This window comes from Panthera leo, chromosome E1 (assembly GCF_018350215.1).
Source record: "Panthera leo isolate Ple1 chromosome E1, P.leo_Ple1_pat1.1, whole genome shotgun sequence".
NCBI lineage: Eukaryota > Metazoa > Chordata > Mammalia > Carnivora > Felidae > Panthera > Panthera leo.
Window position 1 is genome coordinate 50,977,452 of NC_056692.1, and position 15,622 is coordinate 50,993,073.

A 15,622-nucleotide genomic window follows, 5' to 3' on the forward strand; every position below is an offset into this window, starting at 1 on the left:
GGAGACCCGTCTTGTCTGGGGCAGGGATTTTGTTCCCCAGGAACTTTGCACAATATCTAGAGACATTTTTGGTTGTTACAACTTGGCAGGGAGTGCCACTGGCATCTTAGTGGGTAGAAGACAGAGATGCTGATAACCATCTTACAATGAACAGAACAGGTCCCACAGCAAAGAATTTTCCAGTCCAATATGTGAATAGAGGCAAAGTTGAGAAGCCTTGGTCTAGGGTGTAGCTTCTTTGAGACATTAATGGGGAATATGATTGGAAAGTAGCTTAAGGGTTTTAGATGATTTTATTTGAAATAGAAGGCTGGGAGTGACCACTGAAGTTTTCTGAGAAAGAGAATGGTGTAGCTATAAAGACTTTTAGGAAGATGAAATGTCAAATACATAGACTTGACTGGAGGAATAAGAGGTGAGGATAGGAGCTGGTTATGAGTTGATGGCTCTGTTTGGATGACAGGTAATGAGTGCTTGAACTTGAGAATGGAAAGGAATCAGTCAATTCCAGAGATGCTTCAGAAGAAGAATGTACATGATTTGGCAATTTTTTTAAATTATGGCAGGGGAGAAGGTGGCAGGAAGCATCAAAGTTTGGTCACAGCGTGGCTGAATTAGGAAACAGGAGTCAGGAGAGAGGGCTGGTTGGATGGGTGGGAGATACTCACTGAATTTGAGGTGTGAGCAAGACATTAATAGGTGGACACATCAAATAGGCTGCTAGAAGGCAGATAGATTCAGAGTAACGCTTGCATGTTCCTAAAACTCTTCCAGTTGAGTTGACTCAGGTTACCACCCTCATTTGCAACAGCAGAATCTTTTCACTCAGATGGCAGGGGGCATGGACTTGACCCTTTGGCAACTCCACTAGAGAGGCTGGCTCATCCAATCTTGTCTTAGCCGTGCATGATTGGAGTTCACTAAATGTTTAAAGTAGTCAAAAGAAGTCATGGTTTTAGTTTACTAGAAATGGTGTCTGCTTCTGGGTACATCTTCCATGATGTACAGGGCTGCAAATTTGCAAGTTCCATTTGTTTTATGGGCATGAGTTCACATTTATGTAAATCACCTTCACATGCTGCTACAAATCCACTCAAGTCGACTGTTCAGCACATCCTGACATGTACATTTGAGAGGTTTCCATGAATTACATTCTTTGTTCTAATCCCGCATTGACTCATTCCCATGTACTTGCCATCATTCCTGCTGCAACTTGACCCACGGTGCTTTGTTAGCCTTGTTATGTATGTCTTACTTTGCAGTGGGTAAAGATGCTATCCCTCCTCCTCTATGGCATGAGTAGAAGTAGCAGAGGCCAGGAATTAATCACTGCCCACAGCTGATGTACACAGCAGCCAGAAACAGGCATTTTGATGTATTCATTAGATGGAAGCATGGCCAGTTTAATTCGTTCTGACTTATGCAAGGCACATTTGCTTTCACTTCAGGATTTCCTCATGCTTCCAGCTCCATAGAATCGTGCAATGCTAGAATCCACATATTCTATATATTCCAGCCATATTTTCACCATGCAACTTGAGTGTATGATACAAAGAGTGAACGTGATGTAAGGCAACTAACTCTGGTCACCTACAAAATTTCTTTCTATCTATGTCCTGTGAGCTTTCTATGATTTGCCAATGTGCTGGCCCACTTGCAGAAGTATACATGTTTTATGAATTTTATCGACTGGGTTGGATTTAGCACCTAAGCCCCTCGAGCTACTACTCACGTCCATGTCCAATAGTCAAACTCACCAAGAAGATAGACATAAACCAGGATGATCCGCTGTGAAGCCTGCTGAGAGGCTGTCTCTATGGCAAACCCTTCCTACGAGTAGGAAGGGGCAGAGAGAAGGTACTTCCTTCTAGGCTACCCCCTTTCATATGCCACCAAAGAAACAACTTCTAGGCAGGCAAATTGGTCAGTGCCATTGATCTACTATGCTTGCCATGAACACTTTTTCTAATGGACACATTAATCCCTCGCTGACCTGGGATCCTGAGAAACTTCCATCTCCTCTCCATCAGTGGAAAATCTATCTCCTGGAGATTTTTTTTGCCTGGTTGCCCACCATGATTCCCTTCCTTGCCACTTCTATGTTTTTCTGCACAAACTATAATATTTACATTCCCAAAGATCTATAACAATCATCAGCAAATGCTTTTGAAGCTGAAGATATCACAGCAGGTGACTTGAAAGAGAGACAAAGAAAAGGTTAACCAACCTCATAATTCTGTATAACTAGTCCTGCTCCACTGGCTATTTTAAGTTTGTTTGAAAATTCAGTTTGAAGAAGAAATAGAACCTAATGAGTAAAGAGTAGAATGATTTTTTTAAAAAGGAAAAAAAAAACTAGGAAATATGGATTCTTGGAGAGCTATGGAATGGATTGAGATTTCTTGTCTAAAGGAGTAAAATGGATAAATGCATGTTTTATGTAATCATCTGAAATTCCAGGCAGACAAACATCTCCCTGGGACTCTGGAAGGGACTTCTAGAATACTATTTGTGACAAGTTAGTTCCTTAGGGGCCTAGGAAGGAGAAAATACCTTTAGAATTTCTTTTTTTCTAATCTAATTTATTTATTTAGAAAGAGAGCATGCACACAAGTGGGGAAGGGGCAGAGAGAAGGAGAGGCAAAATTCCAAGCAGGCTCTGTGTCATCAGAGCAGAGCCCAACGTGAGGTTTCAACTCACGAACTGTTAAAACCATGACCTGAGCTGAGATCAAGAGTTGGATGCTTAACTGACTGTGCCAGCCAGGTGCCCCCTAGAAATTCTTCTTTATTCCACATAAGGCCTAGCCAGTCATAATCTTTCTTCTCTCTTGTTTTACCAATCTGGAACAGCCTGTAGGAACTATAGTCTTCAGACTGTAAACTTTGACGGCAAGGGTATAACTTTATAGAGATGAGATGGAAACTATGGCATTAATAATATCCCAGATTTATGGCAAGCGTTTCCAGCTCCAATGAGCCTTTCTATTCAGATCCTGTCAAAAGTGATCACTAGGACTGAGCTGGGTGCTGATGCCCACCACTGCCTAAAAACCACTTTTGTCTGACTGCTCCTGGGGAGCATCACCTGGGCTTTCCAATGCTTAGCCCTTTACACATCCTCACACAGACACACACCTGCGTTATTTTCCATTTTACCTTAAACACTTCCCTCTGTCACACTCTGCCCTGTGACAACCTTGCATGAAAGAGCTTCACTCGTGCAATCACGTACTCCTTCACCCGCAAATGGAACAGGGATTCATTAAATCTATAGAGTTAGTGCCGTTACCTAAGGTTTCTACTAACCCTTAGTTTCATTTAGGATCCATAATTAGTAAGCAATTTACCCCAAGACCTTTAAGGCAATTCCTAAACTACCTGCATTAAGCTAGAGACAATTGGGAGAAAAAAAGTCCTTTGGGTCATTAGCGAATAAGAACTGTGTCTCTGCTAATTACAACCAAAGGAATCTAAAGTGTGTGGTAAGTCCCCACTCACAGTGTCTCAGAGTAAAGATCTGTGTTAGCTAAGTAGTCTCCATCCCCTCTAGTCATCAGACAATGATTTAGTGTAAGTAACCAAAGATAAATATTTTTAATGGCAAGGAAAATTAGTCCTCAAGGCCACTAACCCAGCATTTGGCAGTCTTGTTGTTAACTTTACGTCTTCCTTTTAAAGAATTACAGGAAAGCTTAAATTGTTCTGGATAATTCTGGACAACCTTTGAAACTTGTGAATACTTTCATCAAAACATGGCTTTTGAAAAGGGCCCCAGTGATTTTGGAAAAGCACGGTCAATAACAGGCTTCTGAATTTTGGGGAGTTCTGACTATTTTCTCTTTGTTAAGTAGTGAAATCCCTGAGAAGGGAATCATGTTGGCATTTTTATAAAAACAACTTAAATAGTAAATGAGTGCTGATGTTGGAGCAAAGAGAAAACCGTGTTTGGGAAATGGCGATGTGAAGTTAGTTCCTTGTGTGCTGTGTCAAACTATAATAGTTGCTTGAGTTTGGGTGATTTTGAAGTTTGAAGGAACATCATGAAAAAGGAATCAGAAATTATTGCTTTCAGGGACTTAAGTAAACTGCTTCACCTTTGTTTCTCAGACCGTTTCCACGGCAATAAATTTGTGTGCAATGCCAAAAATGTTAGGTTGTCGCTCAGGTAGATGAAGATTTAAACAAGACGAAACAAAATATTTTTACTGAGTTGGTCTGCAGCGGGAATTAGATTTGTTTTTGCTTGTGTTGTATTTAGTCAAATAACTTTTTAAAACATAATGCCAACAACAGCAATGAAAGCAACTTTGCGATGCACCACACATTATCGTGAGCGTTTGACATTCAGCGTGTATGATCTCATTTAATCCGTAACAAAATCCTTGAGGTAGGCGTGGCCACCGTCATTTTTGCATAATCAGAGAGATTTTCGAATTGGAGAGACTTTAAGAAACTTCCTCAAAATTAACTCGTTCCAGGGTGAGCCAAGCTTTCAACCAGGACTTTTTTGAATCTGATCAATACTAATAGCTGTGCTACGCTGTACAGGATTACTATTTGTGCGACTGTATCAAATGGCAGAAGTGATACACCCCTATTGGAGACTTATCTGAATTGATATTGATCCATATTGACTCTTTTTCAGTGTGTTGTGAATCACTGATCTTACTGTTTTGTTTCGTCAGCAAAGTGCAGGCTTCCGTGAAAAAACTTCTGCATTACCTAACTTGTGTGTTAACTCTTCCTTCCCACGTGTGCATTTTTCTGGCCCTCAAGTCCCTTGGTGGCAACTTATGAGTTATGCAACTGTCATTCATTTGTTTAAATCAAGAAAGCACCGTGAGTATGGGGGATATGGTCAGAGGTCAGTTTAAAAGTCCCTAGGGGTGAATATATGCGTGCACTCTCAGGAGACACATTCAGAAGCAACTCTCAAACACCGCCCAAGTGGAGGTCAAGTGCGTGACAAGTCCAGCAGTGTACCTGTTCTTATGAAGTTAATGTTTATAAAGTTGAAAATAATTGCTATATTGGTCACCAGAAAGGATAACAATATTTAGGAAATGTGTAATTAGTTCCTTTGTACACATTTCTATTTTTAGTTTAAATGACTTTTTTTTTTTCAGTATTCTTTGATATAGGCCCGTTGAACTTGTGGGAAAAAATACATTAACCCTTATATCTTTTGCTTGAGACTCATAATCCTCACAGCTGTACAGAGCTTGGCATAGAGTCATTAATGAATTGATACTCCAGCCATCGGACTTATTTCGGTGTGTGAGCAGGTTGAGCCACGGTTGGTTACCATGGGTGACATTTAGGTGCATGCAGTAACTAATTCCATACCCATTTAATCTGCTTAAATCAGTACTTCTAAAAGAGATGACCCAGTAAAAATCACTTTCTTTTGGCAGTCCTCCACAAAAGACACTCCACCCCAAACAACACAATTAACAAGAAAAAGAAAAGAAAGAAGAAATATCTTGCTTAATGGAATGAGGAAATGGCCACAGCTGTGACAGTAACCGTGATGACCATTTGCCAAGCAGAGTGACAATGGATAAAGACCCCTAGAAGAAGCTGTATCTTTAGCTCTTCAGCAATGCAGCTGATAGGTTGTTTTTTTTTTTTTTTTTTCCATAAAAGCTGACAAAAATCAAAGGTTTGACCAATGGCCATTTTCTTGGAAAAGCAAAATGTAGGAGCATGAGCTGGTCCAGGGGAGATAACGTGCAACCACTCAATTTTGTGGAGCCCCCATTTCAGCCACAGAGCATCAGGAAGACGGGGAGAGGGGAGATCCCAACAGATAAATGGACAGCAAGTGGCAGGCACCTACCTTTCCTTGTTTCCATGTTTACCCTCCTGCCACGTATAGATGCAGTCTTTGTTTCTTTTTTGGCTTTCTACCGAACAGTTAGAGCCCATGTGATATTCTGGGCATATCTACATCTGGGCCAGAAGAGTACATTGCGTTCTGTCTTTAACTCACAGGACCTACAGCAGGAGTCTGGGTCTCCAAAGAAGTCCTGGAATAACCGACAGATATAATTTCTCTTTCACGCTTCTTAGAGCAGTCGTGAAAAATAGGTGAAATAAATTTAATTTCAATAAGGGGGCTATCTTTGGATTCCATGAGGATGAGATAGAAGAATATGTAGTTACATTTTAATTGGTATCAAAATAAAGATTTGTATTGCCATTAAAATTAGAAACACATTAAATTTTAAATTTTAAAATCAAGCATTCTAAAAGGGATACATGTCTTATTAATACTTTTTAGACTTCCTTAAACTTTCTTTGGCTCACTATTCTCAGGTATCAAAATGGTGACAATAACACCTACCAGGCAGGGCTTGTATGAAGCTATAAAAGAAAAAGAATTATACAAAACATCCAGCGTGGTGTCTGGTACATAGTACAGATCTAATTTCCCTCATTTTAGATAGGCTCCTAATTTAAAATTTTCTGTGCCTCTCTTTCCCAGAACACTTTAGAACCATTTTTTAAATCTCATTAACATACTTGAAAGTTATAGAGAAAGTAAAATCTAACGTTTCTAAAATGTTTGAAATCATTAATTAAAATAGTACCTGAAAATGAAGAGTTATCTATCAGGTTGAAGGTATAGTACATGTTTGCCCTTTACAGTTTGAACCATATCCAAAGTTGATTTTTTTTTTTTCTGTCTGACTTCTTGTACTTCCGTTCATCAACGTCAGAGATTCAAAGACTGTGGATCAGCTTCAGGCACTGGTTAAGACAAACATTCTGAGTTGGAAAAAGTTGGAAGGTGGTTTCTTGCCAAGCCCATCCCTGATGGTGGGAAGAACTCTCTGCAAAAAAAAAAAAAAAAAACAAAAAAAAAAAAACAAAAAAAAAAAACCAACCAAAAAACACACAAAAAAAACTCTGGGCACGGATACAGTGCTGTAACCAGCAAATCCAGCATCAGGTGACCCTGACCTCAAAAGGGAAAACTCTGAGACTTGCCTATCAGCCTGTGTTCATAGAATAGTTCTCAACCAGTGCAGCACCACTGTCCCACGTTTGGGAATATATATGGGTGTTTTTGTATCTCACAATAACTGGAACATGTTTTTAATATTTAATGCCAGAGAGCCACGGATGTCACTCTCCTGCATTGTGCTAAGGAGCTTGCAAATCAAAAGGAACTCCATCTAATTTGCATCCCCATGCATTTAAAGATGATACTACATACACCTATGCTTATACACATAGGTCTATATAATATATAAATTTTACGTGTATCTACATGCAGAACCAAAACATCTTAAGGTGTTAATATGAGTGAGTGCATAGAATGACTGATGCACTTCTTACCAACTGAGCTACTTAGGGATTAATCTCGTCTACTTCTGAATGTTGATTCTCACATCATTCCCCAAAGGTGCAACTCTAGGGAATAGAACTGCATGTCCTTACCACACCCGGCTTGTGTTCAACAGGTATCTGAGAGTCATAACTCGCTTATTTTTTTCTAACCTCGGGGTTTAAAGATTACCCCTCCAAGAGCCATTGCCAGAAGGCTACTTTGGGTAGGTAGTAAATCTATGTGTGAACCTACATGCAGTACATCTTCTTTAGGAATGCATGCTTTTTAAAGAAAGATTTTTGTAGGTGGTTCTTTTTTGTTCTGACATTGCATTTATATTGGGTTCCACCTCCACATTCTTTCATTTAGTTGCATTTTCAGAAAGCCAACTCATAAAAAGAGATGTATTTTTTCTTTGTCCTATACTGGGGTGGAACCTCTTCTTATTTATATACACTGTCATAAACAGATGCTATAGAAACACAAACTCTTATTTTTGGTGGCAACTTGTCTTTCCCAACTTCATGCAGACCTGAAGGAAATTATATCCCAAGAAAATGAGAGATGGTAACACGTTGGTGAGAACAGGGTATTACTTAAGAGCTGTATTGCTCAGGACTTTCTTTCATTGCCTTCCTGGGTCCCTGGGCAAAGAGGCTTGGGTTATCCTGAGTGTCAGTGCCTAATTCTTCCAGCCAGAATGACAACGTCACAGAAAAAAGAAATGTGGGGTTTTTAAAGAAATATTTTCCTTGGAGTATAAATTTATAATTTAGGGGGGGGAAAGAAAAATTCGAAGATGGATCAAACTCTTGCTTCTTGCCAGAACAACTATTATGAGTGTGTTGTTCCGTGGCAGGATCCAATAGTCAAAAAAATGTCCTTAGATCATGTGTACTTTAGCTAACATGCATCTTCATATTTTCAGTTTATTTGCAAAAGATAAAAATAAATACTAGCAGTATCTATGTCATTAAGTGCTTTATTTCTTTGAGGAGGAAATTTCTCTAAATCAAATGCAAGCATATCTTCACCAAAGTCAAATTTTCCATCGTGGATGGGAAGGCACTTCATAGTATATAAAGACCTTTTTTTTTTTTTTTTTTTAAGAGCAGTTTTAAGTTCACCACAAAAGTGAGAAATAGGTACAAACATTTCTCATAGATGGCACACCCTCACACATGCACAGTCTCCCTGATTATCAACATTCCGCCCGAACACCCCTGACCCCCGAATGGTATATTGTCAGAACTTATGAACCTACATGATAATCCCTCAAAGTCCATGGTTTACATTACGGTCACTCTTGGTGTTATATATTCTATGCATGTCATTGTATTTTAATGCTTGTATTCTAAGACAGATATTGAGTTCACGGGATCGTATAAAGTCAGAACTCTCTCATACATCTACCTAGTTCCCTGGATGAAGCTGTGTCAGTGAGAGTTGTATTCCATTTGTCTTTCGGATTCATTTACACTTCCTGGTTTTCTGTCATACTGGAAGTGCCTACATGTAGCAAGAAAGAACAGCTCTAACCTTACGGGAAACAAGAAGTGCTTAAAGGTTCATGAAAATGTGAAAATCTTATTGTGAAATTTCTAACGCCGTTGCACAAATTTAACAGTTTCTAATCCAAACTTCCCCCCTGTTGTCTCCTGTGGTCTGCTATGGGAAAACCAAACCCAGGCATGCTTTTTATTTAACTTAATGAAGAGAAGTTAAGAGGGAACGGGCATTAGAAGAACTCTGGAATATCCACAGAGGGTAGCTGAGAACGTCTCCTTGTTCGGCCACATTCTCCTCTGTCCTACTCGCACCTCTTGGGATGTGGCTGGTGTTCTGAGCAAACCGTATGGCTCACATGACCTATTTCTGAGATGCTCAATAAATGATAATATCTATTTATGTGACCACATATATATTAGAGCGTCAACTCTTTCCCTTGGGCCATACATACAATTTATCTGCTAATCTACAGAAGTAATCATGATTACCACAGTCTCCAATGTGGTAGCAAATAGAACCCCGAGCATAGGTATCTATGTACCAAAGTAAAAATTAACTCGTTAATATCCTCTATTACCTGAGGAGAAGCTAGCTTAAAAGAAAGAGCACCATTTTCTAGGAGTCAAGCATTTCCAATTTAAAACAGAATACGGTTGACTCTTGAACAACACGGGTCTGAATTGCACAGTTTCACTTACACATGGATTTTAACTTTTTCTTTTTCCGATAAATATAGCATAGTACTGCAAAGGTATTTTCTTCTTCTTAAGATTTTCCTAGTGACGTTTTCTTTTCTCTAGCTTACCTCACTGCAAGAACACAGTATATAATACACATAACGTACAAACTATGTGTTAATTAAGTATGCTGTCAGGAAGGCCTTAGGTCAAGGGGAGGCTACTAGTAGTTAAGTTTTTGGGGAGTCAAAAGCTATATACAAAATTTTCATTGTGTTGGAGGCGTTCAGCTAACCCCCATGTTTTTCAAGTGTCAACCATAATCACTTTTTACATTTTTACTCAGCCCAAATCATATATTTCATATCCCCTGGAAATCTCAAGCTTTAATGCCTAAAATCCTTAGTAGTTCATAGAAAAAGATAGCTGCATCTACACAATTACAACCAGTCTGACTCCATTAGACTTTTGTAATAAGTCACATACAGTGAAAAACAAAACAAAACAAAACAAAACAAAAAACAAAACAAAACAAAACATGTATCCTTAAGGAGATAGGACAATATACATGGGATTTTCCCTTCGGGGGAAAAAGGGTTGTGTAGACACACTGTTATTATATAACACCACATCTTCCAAGTCACTGTTCTGCCTTAAAAAGTGTCAGCGTCTCCAATGTATCTGCTGCTGCTGGCCACTTTTGCCATGAAAAGCATAGAGACTAGCTTCCAAGAAGAGTAATAGGACAGAGCTGCAATGCAGGTATCTATTCTAGCCGTCTTGCATTGCCTCTTACAAAACAACTATATTTAGGGAATGATTTCACCAGTTTTAGACTCTAAATTTGGGGGATAAATACAATTCAAATGTCCTCACAATTCTTCATATCAGCAAAAAAGAGAGCACAGATCTGAGTTATGCTATAATTAAAATAACAAAAACAGTATATCTGTGTTACGCGCGCATGCGTGCGTGTGTGTGTGTGTATGAAATTCTTCCAAAATCATACCTAAATGTTTATGGTGCTCATCTCTGGGTGATGAGCTCATGAATAATTTTATGCTCACCATGAAAATTGTAGGTACTTGCCAGATTTGATAATGATGAACAAGTTAACATCATCAGGACGAAACAAAGACGTAGGGTATCATCGGTGACATGAAATTAACATCTACTCTCTGTCTGCAGCCCTTAATTTCATAATCAGAACGCCAAATTATTTGTCAGAGCTGTGGACTGTTATTCAACCAGCAGAAGCACAGAGTAATGCATGATGTGTAATAAGAAGGAAGATAAAACAGTGGAATAGGAAGAAGTTATAAACACAGGACACAGTTTGAAGAGTTGCAGCCACTGAGCAAAATGTGTTTTTGTCTGGTGAAAAGGGTGTTAATCTACAGTCAGTTTTTTTTTTGAAGTGTTACCTGAGGGGCGCCTGGGTGGCTCAGTCAGTTAAGCATCTGACTTCAGCTCAGGTCATGATCTCACGGTCGTGAGTTCGAGCTCCGCGTCGGGCTCTGTGCTGACCACTCAGAGCCTGGAGCTTGTTTCAGATTCTGTGTCTCCCTCTCTCTCTGACCACCCCCCCCTTCATGCTCTGTCTCTATCTGTCTCAAAAATAAATAAACATTAAAAAAATAAAAAAAAATAAAGTGTTACCTGAAAGTATGACTATGACCTTGAAGGCAGATTGCTGTTTTGATAGAAAATCCAAGTCTGTAATGAAGGATTGAGGCGGTTTGTGGAAATGAATTTAGCCAGCCTCTGTCAATGCTAATTACATACCTCTGATTTCATTTTCCGAGATAGTATTCATTTGTTTTACTTTTGATCTCTAATGTTTGCTCTCCTTTTGCAATCTTGGAATTCTTTTTTCAAAACAAGATTCCTTAGACTTTCCAAAACCTGGTGTTGGACAAGATTGGCCATAATGTCTGTAGGGGATTTGGATGACCACCATGCTGGAGTTCGTGGAGAGGGCAATTTGTCATTTGTTATCTGTAATTTTATTTGTGCCATTCGATATTTCTGGATTTTATTTATTCCATTTGAAAGCACAGGTTGTTTATTCCTTTCTCTTGCAAAGAATCTCTGTGATATGGAAGAATAACCCTGGTTTTGAGGGGCACATGATTACACGCTTAGTGGAAAGAATCTCTTTACCCTTCCCTGAGTGCTAAGCACTCCTAGATTTGCAATATCGATGGCTGCCTCTTCTTGAAGACCCGTGTGACAAACTCATCAGGCAGAGGCTGTGATCTCCAGGGGCCACACGGAGTGCGGGTGTGAATTTTGATGTCCTTCGAGCAGATGCACCTGTCTCGCTGCCCTGAGGAAAACAAGACGGCTCTTGGCCATTAATAACCAGAGACACAGGATTCTAGCCCTGGGCGTTGGAATGGAGAATACTGATTTCAAGGGCTTTCCTTCAGAATTTACTCTGTGAGATGGAGGCATGGCCTGCATGAAAACTAAAATCTATCCTTTACAATGACCCGTCTGATATGTTTTCCTCTTCTTAGCACAGAATGTGTCGTCGTAAACAAAAATATAGACCTGTACTTGCATAGAAGCCAGAACTTGGAGAAAGACATGAGAAATGGGGATAGCTTATACCTGTTTTCCATTTCCTCTATAGTCAGAGAGAGGAGCATAGAGCCTCATGCACACTGAGCACCCTGGCTGGAACATGCTACCTCCCCCAGCAACCCAAAGTGGAGGACCTCACTCACATCTCAATTCAATCATCAAGACTTCTCTTGATCCCCCCGACTGTGTTTTCATAGCACTGATATTTTCCCTTCTTAGAAAAAATGTACATTTTCTAAATGCATTCGGGTTACATTTTTTTTGTGTGTGTGGTAATTGTACTCAGTCTTAATAATAGACTTAAAACTCCATGCTCACAAGAAGTTGGTCTGTTTCCCTTACACAGCTTCTCCCCTTCTTGCATTCCCATGTCTGGGAACACAAAGGTTGGTCAACAAATATCTATTGAATGAATGAATAAACAGATTGAATACATGCAAAAATAAATAAATAGGAATAGCCTTTATTCTGAATCTCCTACTAACCTGTAGCTTTTCTTTTAGTTTGCTCTAGCAACCTTGGCCCACTCCTTAGATGGTTTTCCTTGAAATTCTTCCATGTCTCTTCACATTCTACCCAAATGGGTAGAATTTGGATAGATTCATTTCATTCTTGATTGATTGATTTGTTCATTCATTTCCCTGATTCATTTCATTCCTTCTTATGGTTTCCATCAACTATGTGTACGGTGACTCCTGAACCCATGTTTCCTCACTTGACCTTTCTCTTCGGTTTAAAATGACCTTTCCCCCTTTCTGTTCAACTTCTCCAAGAGATAAGCTTGTCTAGGCAACCCCAGGTCAACATCTAAAGTGAAGGTAATTCTTGCCTCCCTTTCTGTCCCACTTCTGCCCTGCTCCCTAATTGAAATCACTCATCTCCAAATTGCACACCCTAGAAATGGAGCATTATGTTTGATGCTTCCCTTTCCCTTACACTCAGTCACTCACGATGTTTCATCGGCTCTTCCTCCAAATTGTCTCAAGAATGTTTTCATGGGATTGCCACTCTCTGTCTCTGTGTTAGGACAGGCTCTCAAGAATATTTTCAAGAATATTTTCATGGCATTGCCATTCTCTTTCTCTGTGTTAGGACAGGCTCTCCCATGCCCCCAGAACCACGTTCTTTCTGACTCCTGTCCTCACCGACGAGCGCATTTGTGTGTGTGTGTGTGGCGTCAGAATTATTTTTCTTTACCACAAATCTGCTTCTGCCATTTTCTTGCTTAAGAAAAGCTTCAATGGCTGTGCATTACCACATAATAAATTGCAACCACTGAAGATATCATGAAGTCAGCAGTTTTGAACACCTCCATTTTGTCTATGTTCCAGAGATCTCTGCTAAAGTATAGAAGGAGACTTCACATGTCCCAGCATGTATATGTTGTTTCTATGTGTTAGTACATGTTTATTGTTCTGACTGAAATGCCCCTCCTTTACTTTTCTGGGCCAAAAAATCTCCCACTCATGCTGTGAATCCCAGTCTATCTCTACTGAATAGTCCTGATAGGGCTAATTGTTTCCTCATTTGTATGTCTACAGAGCTTCATCTGAATTTTTTAGATAGCCCTATTTGAAAACTGAGGGATGGATCTAATTCTCAGGATCCAGAGCAATGCCTAAAACAGCACGGATAGTTTTGCTGTTGTTAATTGAACAAACCCTTATCCCATTCTTATTTTGTTCCAGGTTCTGTGGTGTTTACAAACATTAGCTCATTTAACCTTCAAAGCAACTCATGAAATAGCTACTGTTACTGTTCCCATTAATATATGAGAACACTTAGGTACAGAGAATTTGAGTGACTTAATGTCACACACAGGCCAGGAATTCTGGGCTGTCCAGCTCCCGAGTCTGTGATCTTGCCAACTTCAGCATTATGCCATATCCTTCCAATGGATGGTAGTCTTCAGGGCATGTGCATCAGTAGAATTTCAGACTAATGAAGTTGTTTCATAGGAGCTGGTAGGCTATCAGTCTCGTTATTCATTCAACCATATAGCCATAGAGTGGAGTAACCAGAAGTTTCCTTTGAACTGCAATGTTTGATTCAGGCAGTTGCTCAGAGTCACATAGCTTTATGACCTCTTCATTCACATAGTGCAAAAACCAGAACACCCTGTTCTCCATGAACTTAGTGTCTCCCAAAGTGGAGGAGATAGCTAGTTCTCATTAAGTTTTATGAAGCTACGTGCTAAAGGGAACTCAAGTTGCTTGGAGACTAGGTGTTCTCATATCTTTCGGTTGCCTGGGATATTTCCCCTGGCAGAGCTCGACAGTTGAAAGTCCAAGCCTTGGAGGTGACTTTTTATTTCCCGGGCAAGTCGGCTTTGAGATGGTTAAATAGGTTTCAAAATATGTAAGCTGTACATAGACCATGATCTTTTTTTGGGTATGTTTGTTTTCTGATTGAATAGTACAATTTCACGGTCAACCATTTTGGATGAGTATAAATAGCTTAATGGTTAATAGATTTGGCCTGTAGGTAATAATATATTTCAGCATTTAGGTTACTATTCCTTTGATAAATGCTAAGTTAATTGGAAAAAAAGAATCATTTTTTACAAGTCTAGGCTAATCATGCATTTCATGTTTTAGCTCTTTCCCCTTCTGATTATAAAGTAATCATTTCAAAAGCAATACACTCATTATATACTTACTATTCAAACATTACAGAAAAATATAGCACAGAATGTAAAAGCTTCTATAAACAGCTTCTCAGAGGCAACTATAACTAACAGTTTGGTACACTCCTCTAATTTTTAACACACAAGCATATATTTATATACAAATATATTTATAATATAATTATTAACAGTAATCTTAAATAAAATTATATTATATTATAAACAGTGGTTTTAAACCTTGCTTTTTAACTGAGCAATAATTGTTGAGTGTAAAACTACTCAGGAAGTATTACATTATATAATTTCTCTTGTAAATGGGAATCTGATTATTCAATATCGCCTAATTTATATCTCCAAAATGTTTTGTATTCTAATAACTGAAAACAACTTTTGACATCAAAAAAAAGTTTGCCACCTTAAGTAACAGAAATTAAAATTTCTTTATTTTTCCTTGATATCATTCTTGGAATGTTCTTGACCACTGAATTGAACCAATAAATTATATGGGAACTTTGATGTTCCTCTTTATTTTAAACACATGCTATGTCTATCAGCCTCAGTGCTCACCAGATTCAACCACATTACCCATTTACTTATCTGCATCTACATTTCAACACCTGTCCACTTTGAGAACTCGAACCTCTAACATTAAAAATAATTTCCCATGAACAAACCCTTGCATAAGTTCCCATTAAATTTTCATAGCAAATAAGTTTAATAATTTAAGTTAAACACACATACACAGAGAATAGGTGAAAAAGAAACACTTCCATGGGTTGGATAACAATGAGCAGGTTTCAGGACAGATTCCTCTCTCATTAGACTCTTTTCCACCTTGTGTAATAATTTTTTAGACGCTTTAGGATATCTATAATCACTGTT